General features: G+C 39.3%; 1 protein-coding gene and 1 pseudogene across 4 annotated transcripts in view; both read left to right on the top strand.

Annotated features, from left to right (window-relative positions):
- The window catches only part of HPSE2 (heparanase 2 (inactive)), a 775,791-nt gene that overhangs the window by 211,831 nt on the left and 550,023 nt on the right, over positions 1-13,937 (top strand). The window lies entirely within an intron of this gene.
- On the top strand, positions 4,836-5,688 carry LOC108534936 (ADP-ribosylation factor-like protein 5A; annotated as a pseudogene).

The following is a 13,937-nucleotide window of genomic DNA, read 5'->3' as shown; positions in this document are numbered from 1 at the left end:
TTGGCAAAGCCTGAAGGTATATACACGTATGCACTTATCTTAAAGACCAAGGTAGAATCATATAAAGGTAAAACCATTATCTTGGACTATTTAGTGTCAATCAGAAAGAAGAGAAAGTCCAATTCTTCATGTGTTGAAATAAATTTGGGGGCTTCCATAAAGGTCGTAGGGAAACTAAAGAATTCTGCAGGAGAAATTAACTCCTATATAGTGAGATGCCTCTGATGCAGAGGACATCTTGAAGTAATATGCAATGCTTGATGACACCTCTTCAACACTTAGTAAATCTGACCTTTCCTTTCATCTGTCATTATGCTGAATCACATGGCCCAGCAAGCAGCTAACACATTGCAACCAAACTTCACAATTGCAGGCTGGGAACATGTGCTTCCTTACACCGATTAGTGATATTACCAGTGTTTAAGCCCATTTCCTGTCACCTTGGAGGATGGAGGTTACTTGACAGGAAGTCATTCTGTTGTCATCCAGCAGGGCTGCCAATGAATTCTTTAAACTTGTCGATGAGTAGAAACGCAGCCGGCTTTACTCTGACTTAAAGCTTTTGCATATGTTGAGTAATGCAGCATTTAGTACATCATGGAAGCACCTAGTTTTGATACTAATGGAATGTGCATTTCTTTGAATTTCTAAATTCCCAAAGGTTTAGGCAAATGCTGACATGAAAACTGTTTCAGTTAAAAATGAGCTTACTTTATGCTTAAAGGGTCATTTTGCATTAGCTGTGTCTTCAAGTCGATTTTGAAAAATTACCTCTTTGAGGAGTGGGCAAAAAAGGAGTCCCAAGAGGTAGTCTATTTCCTTTAATAAATTCAAGCAACTTTTTCTTTGTATTGAAGATATTATTTGTCATACATTTTCCTTGTCATATTGAGCATTCCCAGACCATCATTTAAAACAGATTGGCAATTTGGCCCTTAATTTTGGCACCTGTACATCTTTTAAAGCTCTGGGCTGTGTTTGGAAACTTTACTACTCTGTAAGTTAATACCCTTTTAGGGCCTAAACACCACCATTAACAGCAAATTGGCCTCTCAGGATGCTGGATAGAACCATTTTTTATATTTATTTGTTTAATCTTTATTAGCCAAAGGTTGTCCAACAGCTCTAAGGGAGTGATTTGCCCATGAGGCTTGGAAGCATGTTTAAATCTTTCCCTATAACTTCAGGGTTGGGAGAGAATACTTGAGGCTGCTTATAATTCCAACTGCTGTTTCTAGGCAGCCTTGAAAACCCAGCCATAAACTACTCCCATTCCCTGGCCTTTAGGCCTAGTAAGTCTAGATTTTCATACTAGAGAAGACCACAGAGATCATGTGGTCAAAACCCCTTATTTTACAGGTGGGTAAGCTGAAGTCCAAAGTGGGGAAGTGATTAAGCTGCTAGAGTTTTAAGTTATTTCTCTTCCCAGGGGATATTTGCTTTGTAACAGAAGTCTTCTAACAAAACCTTCAAGAATCAAGGGAACAGATTCCTATTGATGGGGTTTCATGAACTGTTAGGTGGTAAGGAGCTATTCATAGACAGGGAAACTCTTAAGTAGATATATATTCCTTTTACTTTTCCTCTTTATTATTACTAAACCCTCCTCTTCTAGGGTAGTAAAAGTTTTTAAGGTTAAATAGACTTCAAGAAGCTTCCTTCCATATCGTGTCAGGGTACCTTTATTTCAGGACAGTGCCTAAGCACGGTGCCTGGCATGAAATAGGTGTTCAAAAGTGTGTATTGAAAGCATATATCAAAGTCGCTTTAAAATATCAACATAAGGAAAAGTAGTATTCTTTTGAAGAAAGAGCATTATTCTTAGGAGTAAAGAGTCCCAACTCCTAATGATAGCCAAGTGAAGTAACGGGTTTTGAAATTGAGGCAGTAATAAATAGGCTACCAACCAAAAAAAGCTCAGGACTAGAGATTCACAGCTGATTTCTACCAGACATACAAAGAAGGGCTGGTACTAATTCTACTGAAACTATTTCAAAAATTGAGGAGGAGGGACTCCTCCCTAACTCTTTCTATAAGGCCAACATCATCCTAATACCAAAACCTGGCAGAGATACAACAAAAAAAGAAAACTTCAGGCCAATATCCTTTATGAACATCGATGCAGAAATCCTGAACAAAATACTGGCAAACCAAATACAGCAGCGTATCAAAAAGCTTATCCACCACTTGATAGTAGGCTTCCTCCCTGGGATGCAAGATTGGTGCAACATACACAAATCAATAAACATGATTCACCACATAAACAGAACTAACAACAAAAACCACGTGATTCTGTCAATAGATGCAAAAAAGGATTTCCATACAATTCAACATCTATTCATGTTAAAAACTCTCAATAAGCTAGGTATCAAAGGAACATACCTCAAAATAATAAGAGCTATATGTGACAAACCTATAGCCAACATCATGCTGAATGGGCAAAATCTAGAAGCATTCCCCTTGAAAACTGGTGCGAGACAGGATAGCTTCTCTCACCACTCCTATTCATTGTAGTGTTGGAAGTTCTGGCCAGGATAATCAGGCAAGAGAAAGAAAGAAAGGGCATGCAAATAGGAAGAGAGGAAGTCAAACTATCCTAGTTTGCAGATGACATGATTCTGTGTCTAGAAACTTCCAGTCTCAGCCCAAAAGCTTCTTAAGAAGATAAACAACTTCAGCAAAGTTCCAGGATACAAAATAAATGTTCAAAAATAACTATTATTCCTACATCAATAACAGTCAAACTGAGAGCCAAGTCAGGAATGAACTCACATTCACAATTGCCACACACACAAAAAAATACCTAAGAATAAAGCTAACTAAGGAAGTAAAAGATCTCTATAAGGAGAACTACAAACCACTGCTCAAAGAAATCAGAGATGACACAAACAAATGGAAAAACATTCCATGCTCATGGACAGGAAGAATCAATATTGTTAAAATGGCCATACTGCCCAAAGCAATTTATAGATTCAGTGCTATGCCTATTAAACTATCGTTGACGTTGTTCACAGAACTAGAAAAAAACTATTTTAAAATTCATATGGAACCAACAAAGAGCCTGAATACCCAAGGCAATCCTAAGCAAAAAGAACAAGGCTGGAGGCATCAGACTGCCTGACTTCAAACTATACTACAGGACTATAGTAACCAAAACATCATGGTACTGGTACAAAAACGGACACATAGACCAGTGGAACTGAATACAGAACCCGGAAATAAGACCACACACCTACAACTGTCTGATCCTCGACAAACCTGATAAAAATAAGCAATGGGGAAAGGATTCCCTATTCAATAAATGGTGCTGGGATAACTGGCTAGCAATATGCAGAAATTAAAACTAGAACTTTTCCTTATACCATATATAAAAATTAAGATGGATTAAAGGCTTAAATATAACAACCAAAACTTTAAAATCCCTGGAAGGCAACCTAGACAATACCATTTGGGACATAGGCACAGGCAAAGATTTCATGATGAAGACGCCAAAAGCAATTTCCACTAAAGCAAAAATTGACAAATGGGATCTGATTAAACTAAAGAGCTTCTGCACAGCAAAAGGAACTATTAACAGAGTAAATAGCCTACAGAATGGTAGAACATTTTTGCAAACTATGCATCCAACAAAGGTCAACTATCCAGTATCTACAAGGAATTTAAGCAAATTTACAAGAATAAAAAGCAAGCCCATAAAAAAGTGGACAAAGGGGCACAGTGGCTCACGCCTGTAATCCCAGCACTTTGGGAGGCTGAGGCAGGCAGATCACCAGGTCAGCTGATCGAGACCATCCTGGCTAATACAGTGAAACCCTGTCTCTACTAAAAATACAAAAAATTAGCCGGCCGTGGTGGCGGGTGCCTGTAGTCCCAGCTGCTCAGGAGGCTGAGGCAGGAGAATGGCGCAAACCCGGAAGGCAGAGGTTGCAATGAGCCCAGATTGTGCCACTGCACTCTAGCCTGGGCAACAGAGCAAGACTCCATTAAAAAAAAGAAAAATTTGGCAAAGGATGTGAACAGAAACTTTTTAAAAGAAGACATACATGTGACTGACAGTCGTGAAAAAAAAAGCTCAACATCACCAATCATCAGAGAAACGCAGATCAAAACCACAATGAGATACCATCTCGCACTAGTTAGAATGACCATTATTAAAAAGTCAAAAAATAACATATGCTGGTGAGGTTGTGGAGAAAAAGGAACACTTATACATTGTGGTAGTGTAAATTAGTTCAACCATTGTGAAAAACAGTGTGACGATTTCTCAGATACCTAAACACAGAAATACCATTCAATCCAGCAATCCCATTACTGAGTATATACCCAAAGGGATACAAATCATTCTATTATGAAGACACATGCATGCACATGTTCATTGCAACACTGTATACAATAGCAAAGATATGGAATCAACCTAAGTGGCCATGAATGATAGACTAGATAAAGAAAATGTGGTAAATATACACCATGGAATACTATGCAGCCATAAAAAGAATGAGATCATGTCCTTTGCAGGGACATGGATGGAGCTGGAGGCCATTATCCTTAGCAAACTAACACATGAAGGGGGAGGACAATGGCTTATGAGGCTCGCCACAGACAACTTGGTGGCAATGTCTATGAGCCAGGTGAGTGCATGGCGGCACCAGGGCCTTGCATGTGGCAGGGTGACCTGGGTTTCACCTCCCTCTGGTTCCCTGGAAGTGGGCCAGCAACCAGGGAGGGAGCAGCTTCAGAGGCAGAGGCTCCAGTGTGTCTCTCTCTGCTGCCCCCTTAGCCCAAGCCAGGGAGGCCAGGCGGTCTGGGTGTCTGGAGACAGGGTCCACCGCCCGAGAATGGGAAATCTCTTCACCAGGATATGGAGACTGTTCAGTCACTAGGAGCACAAAAGTATCATTATTGGGCTGGATAGTGCAGGGAAAACTACCATCCTTTAACAATTTTCTATGAATGAAGTTGTACATACATCTCCCACAACAGGAAGTAATGTAGAAGAGGTAGTGATTAATAATACATGCTTCTGGCTGGTGGCTCACACCTGTAATCCCAGCACTTTGGGAGGCTGAGGTGGGTGGATCACCTGAGGTTAGGAGTTCGAGACCAGCCCAGCCAACATGGTGAAGCCCTGTCTCTACTAAAAATACAAAAATTAGCTGGGCGTGGTGGCGTGCATCTGTAATACCAGCTTCTTGGGAGGCTGAGACAGGAGGATTGCTTGAACCCGGGAGGCGGAGGTTGCAGTGAGCCAAGATCGCACCACTGCACTCCAGCCGGGTGACAAAGCAAGACTGTGTCTCAAATAACAACAACAACAATAATAATAATAATAATATATATTTCCTAATATGGGATATTGGTGGCCAAGAATCTCTTCGTTCTTCCTGAAACACTTACTATACTAACACAGAATCTGTATATTTGTGAACAGTAGAGAGAGAGAGAGAGGATTTCTGTAACTAGAAACTCTATAAAATGTTAGCACATGAGGACCTAAGAAAAGCTGGATTGCTGATTTTTGCTAATAAATGAGATGTTAAAGAATGCATAACTGTAGCAGAAATCTCCCAGTTTGTGAAGCTATTATCTTTTAAAGATCACCAGTGTCATATCCAGGCATGCTGTTCTCTAACTCGTGAGGGATTGTGCCAAGGACTTGGATGGTTGATGTCACAATTTAAGATTAGATGATCTCTACTGACTTCTTCTCATAGACTTTGTATAAATGAAGTGCTAAACTTTACCTGAAAGCCTCAGCAATTAAAGATTTAGATGTATTTATAATCAACTGATTTAAGCCTTTTCCATGAGAAGAAAATTAAGACCACTTACTTGAAAACAAAGATGAAGTCTCACCTTCCAATCTGCTTTCTCATTAGTTTTTTCCAAAGTAAGTTATTAAAGCTGTGAATGATATTTTTCTCATAATGAATCCTCTCAGGACATTGTGTAGCCTGTGGTAAGTACAAAGGGAGAGGAAGACATTTTGAATTTTAGAGCTTTATTGTCAGCATAACTCTCCCTAGTTGAGTGTTGTTCTCTTCTTATTCCATTAAGTCAAAATACAAATCAGCACAGATATTCAGTTTCCAATATTTTAAAATATAATGTTACTTAGGAAAGTATTTTGCATAAGGTTGTATGTGTATTGTGCATATACCTCAAGTTCAAGTTAATAGCTTTGATTCATGTTCTAAAGAAAAGCAAATAACACAAATATTAATAATATCCTTAGCTATAACCATAATGAGATAAGTACTGGCATTGGTGTTAGGTGCCATTTTATACTTTCTCCCTATATTTTCTGTATTGTATTAACCAACCCTCCAAATCATTGAGCTGCTTGTTTAAAAAAAAGAAAAAGGAAAATGAAAAAGCATGATATTGTGTATCTATTTTTTGTTGTTGACCAATCATACAGATGGAAACATAATTCAACAGAATTTGATAGCTGCCAGATTCTTGGCTTAGTATTACTAATGGGCAGGATTGTACAAGATTGTTACTTGCAATTGTTCTTATGACATCTAAATTACTGAATAAATTTTTAATCCATTAATCAGTCTATCATAAATTGTGATTAAAATTATCAAATGAATTATCAGCGTTAATTGGAAACTGTTGTGTGAAACATGTCTACTCAGAGAAGTAATATTCTATATATATTACAAAATAATTTAGCTATGTTATTTTTTATGTCAAGCAGTTAAAGTGAATTTCAAAGTAAAAGTAAGGTATGTTTTCTGAACAACATTGATAATTCCTTAATTTGCAGATTTCTTCTTTTTTATTTTAGGACTTAGAATATAGTGTGAGATTTTTTATTTATGTAAATTTTGTTGTATTTTCTATAATATAAATATATTGTTTGACAACTATAAAATGCAAGCTTTTTTAAATGCCTTTAAGAATTTCTTTTTAAAATTGATTGATACAATGTAGTATTTGTACTAAGAAGTAACTTGACCCAAAACACCCTTTGTGTTTGCTTAGAGCATTTTTAAAAACTATCTGAAAGTCAAGGATATTCCTGTCACAACTGTAAACAAACTTGTCATAAATGTGTTAAAACATATTATTGGGTACTCTATTTATATATCTTTATTTATTTATTTATTTATTTATTTATTTATTTATTTATTTATTTTGAGATGGAGTCTTACTGTGTCACCAGGCTGGAGTGCAGTGGCACGATCTCAGCTCACTGCAACCTCTGCCTCCCAGGTTCAAGCAATTCTCCTGCCTCAGCCTCCCGAGTAGCTGGAACTACTGGCACACACCACCACGCCTGGCTAATTTTTGTATTTTTAGTAGAAACGGGGTTTCACCATGTTGGCCAGGTTGGTCTCGATCTCCTGCCCTCGTGATCTGCCTGCCTCGGCCTCCCAAAGTGCTGGGATTACAGGCATGAGCCAACGTGCCTGGCCTGTATATCTTTCATGGCCTGAAAATCTGAAAGTTAATCCAAACTGATACGTTTTAGCATACTTAAGAAAAGAAAAACTACTTTTAATTTCAGCCTTTTACATTTCAAGAAGATTTTGATGAATAATAGTACATACTATAATTATTGATCAAACTTTGAAAGTTCCTTTCTGTAAAATATGAAATACTCAATATCTAAATCCAGGTCAGGCATAGGAGATCAGTATTTAACATTGGATGTTTCGTGTTTCATATTTATAATGTTCAAAATGCAAGCATAACATTTAATATTTGTCTACATGGTTTTACAAAACTAAATCCTAAATTACAAAAGAAAAAAAAACCTAACACAGGGACAGAAAACCAAATACCACATATTCTCATTTACAAATGGGAACTAAATGATGAGAACACATGGACACATCGAGAGGAACACAACACACACACATTGGGGCCTACAGAGCAGTGAAGGGTGGGAAGAGGGAGAGGATCAGGAAATATAACTAATGGGTACTAGGCTTAATACCTGGGTGATGAAATAATCTGTACAGCAAACCCTCATGACACAAGTTTACATATGTAACAAACCTGCACATGTATCCCTGAACTTAAAAGTTAAAAAAAAAGACTGATGATTACTGAGTTGTCAGTGTTCTGAAATTGTGCAATTCTTATCCATCCTCATGAGAGTTTTGTGTCTATCCTCAAGTATTTGACGAATGTTTTTTTGACTCTTGGCAGGTAAGTGCAAGGATGGGAAAGGAATCCTAGATTCTTGGAGTTAGATGGCTTCTTACAGGTTATCTAAGCTAATCTACTACCTTGATTTCCCTTTTCAGTAAAGCTGCCAAATTGTTAACCAGGTTTTGCTTAAGCACTTCTAGAATAGGTTGGCCTCCCATACCGTGAAGTTTCCCAGTCATCTTTGAATTGACTTAGGAAATTATGCTTCTAAAAACAAGTTCTTATCTTTATCTATGTACTGCTCTCTTAAAATTTCTGCCCATTTATGGTAATTCTGATCTCTGGAATCAATAGGAGTCAAGTAAATCCCTCTTTCACAAGGCTGCGATTCATGAGCCTGCTTTTTCCCAAGCTCAGGAAAGTATATAATTAACACTATTATTGCTTCTAGGTGAAGGTGAAGATTCCCAAACAGGCTGATTTCATGGTCACTTTTTCCCCAAGTATGTTTCATTTACCTTTTATAATGTTTTGTGTTAAAGGATTTTCAAAGATAAAAAAATAAAAAATAAACACATTTAGTTTACTTCCGGTCTTTTGGCTTTCCAAAACAATAGTTGCTGCAAGTTTCATTTGATGTCCTATTTAAGCACGTAAATCATCTTATTCGTTAAGGAATCTCACTGAGTTTTAGATTATTAATTTATTTGAGAACAGCTGTGGTCATAACAGAGAGGGTTCTAAGGGTCTGCTATTAAGAATTAAACTAGCTAATTGTTCCCAAACAATGGTCTATAAATGAATTTCAGTTTATAATGAAGTTTTTAGCAACTTGGGACAAAATAAGAACCAAGTGATGAGTTTTATGAAGCTAAATTTATTTAATTGTTAAGTTCCAAGTTTATGTCCTTCCTATATTTTGTTATTAAAGTTATGAAATGATGTTGATAATTAATGGTTGTTGCTATTTTAAATGTCTTTGTTTTGCAAAAGCAAATAACTATGAAAAAAATGAGCAACTCTATTTTGGTGCCTTATATTTTTCTTTTTGAAATATTACTGGTCCTGAAATCTATAACTATGTGAATCACTGGCTTAGATGCTCTTTGTCTCCTCCCAGGGCTAACATTCTATAGTCTATGAATTGTGGTTTAATCAGACTTGGACATGAAACCCCTATGGAAACCAGGTGCTACAGGAACTGAAGTTTGGAATTCTACAAGAAACTGGCTGCCTTTTCCCTCTGGTCCACTGTTGAATCAGTACTTCCAGATGGTGGCAAGGAAATGTGGCTGCCAGTAGTAACCCAGCTCTGGAGGGAGACTGAATGCTATCCCTGATGTTCAGTCCTGCTTTTTTTGTTTGTTTTTGTTTTTTGAGACTGGATCTCAGTCTGTCATCCAGGCAGGAGTGCAGTGGTGCAATCATAGCTCATTGCATCCTCAAACTAGGAGTTTAGGCTCATAACAATTCACCCTCCTCAGCCTCCTGAGTAGCTAGGCCTACAGGGCATGTACCAGCATGCCTGGCAATTTTTTTTTTGTAGACACTGGGCCTTATTATGTTGCCCAGGCTGGTCTTGAACCCCTGGCTTCCAGCGATCCTCCCACCTCTGCTTTCCAGAGTGCTGGGATTATAGGTGAGCCACTGTGTCTGGCCTCAGTTCTCTTTTAATAGCCTTCAGAACATTTCTAGAAGCTTCTGCACTGAAAAACTACATAATTGAACCAAAAATGTAGGTTTTCATAATTCCCGTCAACCATTGCAAAGTTTTTGGTTCAAACTTGACAGAGCAGCAAGAACTTTCAGGTTGAAGTTATGAAAGTGGTTTCAGTTAATAGTAAATTGCAATTCTTCTACAATGATGGATGTTTTTAGAAATAGGACTGAACTCTGTTGTGACAATAAAAGGATCATTTAAGAAAAGCTTATCAAAACTATCTTCAAGGGTGCTTCATTTTATTTCCATTTTAGTCCCTATATACATTTCAGTCCCTTAAGCACTGAGTCTGGCTGCTTTAGAATTGAAACAGATGGACTTGAGGGTTTCTGTATCTAATTTTACAGTAGCATATCTCTCGATTATTGACACATTAAAGGCAATATATTTCTAGCTTAGAAATCTGATGCTAATTGGCTTTGGAATATTTTGTTTAAAAACGTTTTCCAAATGGGGCTGTGAATTGTTCAGTTTCTTTATTCAGGATTAAAGAAAACATTAATTCTGCCAGGAAAAGATTGTCCAGTGGGGCAGAAACATTAGAGCCTTGGAGTTTACCTGTCAATCTTGTATTTTCATGTCCTTTGTCCAGAAATAAGCCTACAAGCTAATTGACTTCTGTTTCTTTCCTTTTGGCCTCTCATTTTTCTGAACATAAAGACTCAAATTAAAACAAAGATAAAATTCCAGGGGAAGCTGGCATTGATCAAGGTTTGGATTAAATTAAATTAAGTGCTTTTTATTGAACTCAGCAGTATTAGTTATTAAAACCAGAAGGCTTTACCCTTGCTAGTGTAAAAAAAGAAAACAATGACTCATGCTGGGGCACAGATTTTATTGGGAAGTTAAAGCACTCGTTTTCTCTTATTCCATTAAAACTTTTGCAGATAAACACATGTAAACAAGATCAGGAGATGGAAAGCAGTGAAGAGTCAGTCCTTCTGGGCTCTGGTGCTCCATGGGTTCTAACTTTCAGTTGCAAGAACTTAGGGAAAAAATCTTATCTGGGAAGAAAGCAAGAAGTCACACTAGGATTTTCTTTTTGGACTGCATTAAGTCATTTGAATTGCCAAAGTGCTTCTCTTTTTCTTGAGTGACTTGGAATTATGCATACAGGGCATGGGGAGAGGGTGGCAGCATCGGGTAGCATAAAAAGCATTAGCCAGGAAGTTGGACCCTGAATCTCAGTTTTAGGTCCATCGCTTACAGACTGGTTGGACCTGGGTAAGAAACTTAACCTCACTGCTCCTGCTTTCTCAGATGTGAAATAAGGGGCTAGACTCTAAAGGCCCTGCTCTCATTTTGTCATCTATTTCTGTTTTGTGTTATGACTGTAGGAGACCATCATGACCTATAGTAAATATGGCAATTAACTCAGACTGAATGCAGAAAACTATGGCCTCCAGGCAAAATCTGGTCTGCCATCTCTTATTTATATATATGTTTTAATTAACTAAAGTCCAGATTGATGTCAGCAAGATGGCAGAATATGACTTTCCAGTGATTGTCCTCTGCAAAAACATCACTTTGAATAACCATTCATGCATGAAAAGAATCCTTTACATCAGCAATGGAAGCCAGGTGAGAGATTTAAGCACCTAAGTATAGCACAGAAATAAGAAAAGACACATTGAAGAGGGTGGGAAAGACAGTTTTACATCACCTGCATCACTCCTCCCTCAACTCCAGGCAGCGCAATGTGGAGATAGATACTCTCTCCTTGGGGGAGGGAGAGGGAAATGAGCATCGGATGCTACCTGGGACCCCAACACTAGCCCTGCCCCAGTACAACCTAGTGCCACACAAGCCCTCACAGCCCCAGACTCCAGGGTGGTATGTGTGGACTGAATGTCTAGGCTTATCTTGGTGCCAGACCAGATCCTGAAGCTCTACACTCCAGGTCTACCTGGAGGACTTGTTCTATGTGCTACCCTACACCAGGTTGATCCCTACAGTGCTAGCCTCCAGGCCACCCCCAGCAGTGGGCTAGTATCAACAATCCCAGGCTTCAGGCCTGCCCTAGCACCAGACTGGCTCCTGTAGCCCTGGTCATCAGGCCAATACCTGTGAACACAGCCTCCAGGCTGGCTTCTGCAGAAACAGGCTCCAGGCCCACCTAGCCCAGACCAACTCTGGAAGCCCCAGACTCCAGTCTAGTACCTGTAAATGGAGCTTCCAGGCCCACCCTGGCACAAGACAGAATCCTGCAGCCCTTGGATCCAGGCCTGCCTTGCATACTAGTACTCGGGGCTGCCCCAATACCAGGCCTACCCCAGCAGCCCCAGGCCTCAGACTGGTACCAGCACTGAACTGGCCTCAATGGCCCTAGGTTTCAGGCATGACATAGCACCAGGCCAACCTCTACAGACTTAGGCTGTAGGTTCACCCCTGCATGAGGCCAGCCCCTGAAGCCCTAGTCATCAAGCTGGTACCTATGGACCAAATCACCAAGATGGATAGGTTCTAGGCCCACCCAATGCCAGGCCAGCTTCTGGGACCCAAGGGTTCAGTTCTGCCCTAGATTTTGGAGCCTGGAGCCATAATGGCCCATGACTGCCAAAGCCAGGATGGTTGCAGGCCCTTTTCAGGCTTTTTAATCTTACTCTAGCACCAGGTCATAGCCTCTGGCATCAGATACAAGGCAAGCTGCTGTAGACATAGACTCTGGGGGTCTGCTCAGTGCCAGACTTGTCCCTGTGGTGCCATCCTCCAGGGAAGTCCTTGTGGCCACAGGGTCCAACAGATCCAGGGTCCAGGCCTGCTGCAACAGACTCTGGTTCTAGACTTGTCCCTATGGATCAAGACTCTAGGACCACCTTATAGATCCAGAACCTAGGTTCACCCTTGTATCCCACCCCACTCTAGTTCCAAGCCAGCCCTTGTGGACTCAGTTCCCAGGACCATCCCAGCACCTGGCTGACCCCTGCAGACTTAGGCTCAGAGACTACCCCAGTGCCAGATCAGTTCATGTGGATACAGGCTTCAGGGAAGCCCCTGGAAAAATAGGTTCTAGGCCTACCCTCTGTGACCTAGGCTCCAGGTCTACTCCTGAGGAACCAATCAACAGGTCCACTCTGGTGTGTTTAGGCCCTAGGCTTAACCCCATGGAACCAGGTTCCAGGCCCACCTACCTGCTGACTCAGTTACAAGGCCACCTGTCCAAAGACTCCAGCAGTAAGCCCACCTGTGGACAACTTACTCAGAATGCCAGACAACTTACTCAGAATCTCTGGATGGACTGAAAAGGAAGGGCTCTCCCATACAAAGCCAGTCAGCAAAAACTAGAGTGAATTCCAACTTCTTTCCATGTGCAAACTTCAGTGTAAGATAAGAGGAAACATGACAAACCAAGGAGATATAACACTACCAAAACAGCACAATAATCTCCCAGTAGCTATTATGAACTAGAGATTATGAACTGCTTGAAAAACAATTCAAGATGATTGTTTTAAGGAAGCCCAGAAAAATTAAGGAAAATACGGAAAAAAATTGTATGAAATCAGGAAAACAGTAAACTATCAAAATGAGAAATTTAACAGAGAGATTGAAATTGTTTTTAAAAGTGAAACAGAAATTCTGGAGCTGAAAGATACAAAGAATGAAGTGAAAACTGCAATAGAAAGCATCAATAGCAGAACTGATAAAGCAGAAGAATAAATCTGTGAACTTGAAGACAGATTATTTGAAAATATATAGTCAAAGGATGAAAATAGAAAAGAAAAGGAGGGAAGAAAACTTACCGAATTTATGGGACAATGTAAAAGAACAAATGTCTGAGTTATAGGATTTCAAGGAGAAGAGAAAGACAAGCGGGGTAAAAAGCTTACTTAAAGAAATAGTAGCAGAAAACTTTTCAAATCTGGGAAAACACATAAAAATCCAGAGATCTAGGTACAAGAAGTTCCAAGGTATTGAATCAAATTCAGTTCACACAAGATTATACCAAGACATATTATTATTATTATTATTATTATTTTTTTTTTATTATACTTTAAGTTCTAGGGTACATGTGCATAACGTGCAGGTTTGTTACATATGTATACTTATGCCATGTTGGTGTGCTGCACCCATCAACTCGTCAGCACCCATCAATTCATCATTTATATCATGT

The sequence above is a fragment of the Rhinopithecus bieti genome, unplaced genomic scaffold (genome assembly GCF_001698545.2).
Source record: "Rhinopithecus bieti isolate Rb0 unplaced genomic scaffold, ASM169854v2 scaffold_425, whole genome shotgun sequence".
In the NCBI taxonomy this organism is placed as follows: Eukaryota; Metazoa; Chordata; class Mammalia; order Primates; family Cercopithecidae; genus Rhinopithecus; species Rhinopithecus bieti.
The sequence above is the reverse complement of the archived record's forward strand: the minus strand, read 5'-3'. Positions and strand labels throughout refer to the sequence as shown.